This window comes from Glandiceps talaboti, chromosome 16, assembly GCF_964340395.1.
Source record: "Glandiceps talaboti chromosome 16, keGlaTala1.1, whole genome shotgun sequence".
In the NCBI taxonomy this organism is placed as follows: Eukaryota; Metazoa; Hemichordata; class Enteropneusta; family Spengelidae; genus Glandiceps; species Glandiceps talaboti.
Window position 1 is genome coordinate 8778219 of NC_135564.1, and position 4642 is coordinate 8782860.

At 35.8% G+C, this 4642-nt stretch overlaps 1 protein-coding gene across 2 annotated transcripts in view; it reads left to right on the forward strand.

Annotated features, from left to right (window-relative positions):
- Positions 1 to 2002: 2002 nt before the first annotated feature.
- The window catches only part of LOC144447416 (beta-1,3-galactosyltransferase 5-like), a 17310-nt gene continuing 14670 nt past the window's right edge, over positions 2003 to 4642 (forward strand). Inside the window, exons 1-2 of one of the 2 annotated variants that reach the window (XM_078137432.1) lie at positions 2003 to 2095; positions 4269 to 4381. The gene's annotated coding sequence lies outside the window, so the exon portion shown is untranslated. The remainder of the gene's footprint in view (positions 2096 to 4268; positions 4382 to 4642) is intronic. The other variant, XM_078137436.1, reaches the window with a different exon arrangement.

The following is a 4642-nucleotide window of genomic DNA, read 5'->3' on the forward strand; positions in this document are numbered from 1 at the left end:
TACATACTAGTACTAAATCTTATTTATGGATTTGTTTCACTTGTTGAGTTTTCAAACCCCACACAGTCATTTTCATGCTAAGACTGGGGTCAGATTTTACGGGGGGGGGGGGGCTGGGAAGAACTTATTTTGGTCAAAAAATCGCTGCCCTCCCCTTCTCGCTCTCAAAACACCCTGCCCCCCTAGAAATGAACCCAAGAATTTGCAGACAGACAGACAGACAGACAGACAGACAGACAGAAATGGAGAGAGAGACAGACAGAGACAGACAGAGAGAAAGAAAGAGACAGAAGCAGAAACAGAAACAGAGAGAGACAGATACTAGAGACAGAGAGAAATACAGACAGACAGATGAAGGCATACACAAATACATTTGCATGGCTGTCACCCAACTCATCACTGAATATAGGTTTTAGAAGTTATTGCGGCGGCTAGTGGCCAGACATTTTTTAATTTACTCAGTAAACGACTACTCATGATGTTTAATTTGGTTCAAATCATGAGCAAAATATTTCGCCTCCGATCCCCCTTCAAACCTTCTGCATTTTCATGCCCCCCCCCTTTGAACCCTCAATTTTTGTCGTGCCCCCCCCCCCCCCGTGGCCTACTTCTTATGTAACATCAACACCGACAATGTATTCTTCTGATCAAATCACTTTTTTTCACGAATCAGTCTACTGTATTCAAAATGGCCCATCGAAAGAGTAACATTGCTTGTGTTGTTTCTTTGTGACAACTGAAACAGCGCCATCAAAGGCTAATTTGACATTTGAACCTGGAAATAAACGTGATCATGATGAAGACGAAACACCCATTTAGTCGAGTCGCTGCTATGGTTTAGTTACTGGTATAGATATACACACTATCAAGGTAGTCGATGATGTCATGACTCAGTCACTGTCGCGGTACATAGTCTTTGTCACAGTAGCTGATCATGATGTCACGGAACATGTAGCCGCTGTCACCGTATAATGCAGTCGATGTCACGGTAACGGAGTCGTTATCATTATAGTCGACGTCACAGTGCAGTTGATGTACATGTCCTCGGTTGTTGTCACCGTGCAGTCGGTATCATGGCAGTCGCTGTCACTGAAGTCACGTACACTGGTATAGTTACAATACATGTTTAAAAAAACATGTGCATGTATTTCAAAGTCTATCCCCCGGGGTCTATCCATTGGCTGTTGAATCTGAAAATCTGAAAGCTTGAGTTTACGAGATCTCCTAATTCAAAAGCCAAGGAATAGCCTCGCTCAAGACTAAAAACCATGAGAACATTTCAAAATGTCTTTGTGAAGAAATTCTCTTATTTAAATTCATAATTTTTATGTGGAGATCAATTTTATTACATTTTGTCTTGAGCATTAGGCCAAATATACAAATTGTTTGTGTTTCCAATAACCCGACCAACCCTAGTTTAAGCCACTGACCCTAAACAGTTTTTTCTTTAAATTAAAAAAAAAGTAAAAATGCTGAGAATTTATTTCTATTTCTGTTTACATTTTTATAAATGTTTTCACATTCAAAATAAAATAAAATAACATAAACACAAAATAAAATAAAATGAAATAAAACTCCGACCTACGCACCCTATTTTCTGAAACAAACTTTTTGTTTTTAATTTTTGCCTTACCTTTTGGTGGTTATCGGGGGAGAATCTTGGATTAACTAAATCTTTTGATGGCTGTGGAAGCAGATCATTCGTCACCAGTATGGGAGAGAAGTGCGACACTGTATCTATTTTAATATTCGACTATCGGCTTCGCACCTGATACTGTAAATAGAAACTACAGTAACTGTACCTCTGACGGCTCCATAGCAATTTTTAAGGAAAGGACTGCTGCCTTCGCTCGCCACGTTTTTCCGTTGTGTTGCGAAACACTGATATTCGCAAAGCCACTTGAGAGTGGGAGACACGCCATGGTCTTAAACGTAAGTAAAGAGCACTCTTATAATTTCGAATACGCATGCGCATCATAGACGACATTCTTATGTCACTATAGCAGTGCTTTATTCATGTATTGTGGAGCAAGTGATATATATCTCTACGACGTTAACTTACAGCATGATGCGTTTGTCAATTATTTAACGAACGGTAAGTCTCTTTATGTATCTAGTAATGAAGTGTAATATTGGCGATGAATGTCCTGTTATACCACAATTTGACGATCGATACAGTGTCCTTCTGAGTATTTTGAATATAACAGCGTTGGTTTGTGCGTGTGAGGTCAAGTTATCAGTACAATATCTCATATACTAGTAGCTAAATCTACGCTCGGTAGCGGCACACTACTTTTGTTTTCCAATTCGCACTGGTCGTCTTTTCCTACAATGTGTTGTTAAACACGCTGTTAGCCTATGTATAGAAACAAGTCATGGCGCTATTAGACACGACAAGAAGACCGGCGTGCTTGCTAGCTGAGAACACCACGAGAACCAAGTCAACACGTACACGACACAACGGTCTAATAAACTGTGCCATCCAATTTCAAGATGAAGACAAGCTCGAATCTCTCCGTTGTAATGTTGATACGTACTTAAGTGTTTATCATGTCTCGCTGTTTGGACGTTCACCACCGACATATTGTGACCAGACTCAATTTCTATAGTGCGCTATTGAATTGTCATTTTACATACAAGTGTACGTGCGAATTCAATGCACATCCACAGGCAAAAGTAATCTCAACCAATCACGACTGTATACTCTGCGTGTACGTACGGTGATGACGTCAGAATTACCATATGATATACTGATAACATGTATATTTGCAAGGCATAAATCTCGGCAAGAAAAGAAATACGAGGTATGAAAAAAATATCTCATTTTGCGCCAATATTTTCTCATCCCTGCGTTCTATGGAAAAAAAATAAATGTCGAAATAATAAACAAAGGGACATCGCTTCACTGAGTTTGACAATTAATCTGTATACGTTCAAGTTCACGGTTGAAATGTGATGATGTAGATAAGGACAATTTAATTGATAATTTTTCTGTTTTTTAGTAACATGGCTTAGAAAATACTCCTTGAGGAACAAACAACATTTAAATTCACAAATTATGTAAAACCCAAAAATCCAATCAAATACATAATATTCCACACTGGTTTAGTGATATTTCGAGATTTGAAACAAATAACTTTATTTTTTTAAAGAAAAAGAAGACGAATCGATAAAAAATTAGTATTAATAATTTATTTTGTCCTTGTCGTTGGAAATTAGACGTGTTTGAAAACACTATAAAACTTTAATTTAATTTAAAATGAATTTGCAATAATGTTTGAAAGTGGCCATATAGATTTGGTGTTTATTTTGGATTGTTTTTAATTTTGATTATAAAACAATTTTATCATGGCGTCCTACTTGAAAAATCAACGTGAAACAACATTGACATACTCTGGGTTTGACACTCAATACATTGCAAAAAAAAACTAAAACAAAAAATGTGTAAACAAGTTTGTTATTGTATTTATAAATAACAAACTTGTTTACAAATATTTTAGTTTTTTTGCAAAGTAGTTATAAGCGGACTTGGTCTGTGTTGTTTCACATTGATTTTTCAAGTAGGAAGCCATGTTAACATTGTTTTATAAATTAAAAATCCCAAAGATAAACACCAAATCCTCATCTATACGGCCACTTATTACATCATAAACAATGGAACTGTAGCAATAGTATTACAAATCACGTGAGAGTGATATGTGTCAATGTGTAGCTACATACAATTTGAGATACTCGCGGAGTATACATGTAAACCGAGAAAAGATAGGACGATGCTAATTCGGCATTGTAAACAGAAAAAAAATATGCATAGTACAACTCAGGCAGTAAATGGAAAATATAGCCTCTATATACATAATAAAGGCGGATTAGCTAGACATAGAAATTGCGAATGATGAACAGAAAAGTTGTTTTATATTTCTCTATTAGCCTCCTCAGTATCTTCTCATCATCAAACATCAATTGAAAAGAGTCCCTATATTTGAAAATTTGCCGAACGCTTTAAAAATTGATAACTTAATGAATAGTGACAAAATTATAATTAATGTCGCACAGTATACAAATATTATATATGATTGTTCAGACACTAGACACCTACTCACGTAATTCGTTACTCATGTTATTATAAGGATATTGTTAAACATTTTGTCTCTCAATATTTCAATCTACTATTATGATTTATCACCATTTATTTTTAATTGTCTCTATTTTTTTTTTTTTATATACTTTCATATTTCTTTCTTTTTTCGTCTGTCTTTTTTAACCTTTAGTAATTCCTCCATTCCTCCGGGAATTATTACGAGTTTGAATAAATTACAAGTAGAGAAACAGGACAGACAGACATGCAAATTGAGGCTTGCAGAAATGTCGACAGAAATGACAGGTATGTAATATTGAGACGGTTAAACAGAAAAGATTTTAGCCCACAAAAATTGAGAATTGTAAGCAATTTATTTCTAAGGTTAGAGTTTAGATATGACTTTCGACTCACCCTCATTAATTATTTAATTGCGGATCCTTATTCCGTGATACGACATTACTAGTTTACAATATCAAATAACTGGAAAATCCCACCGAATTTTGCGCTAAATCAAAACTAAGCTTCGTCATTGACACAGCTGGCGTCAACAGACAAAGGGTAATG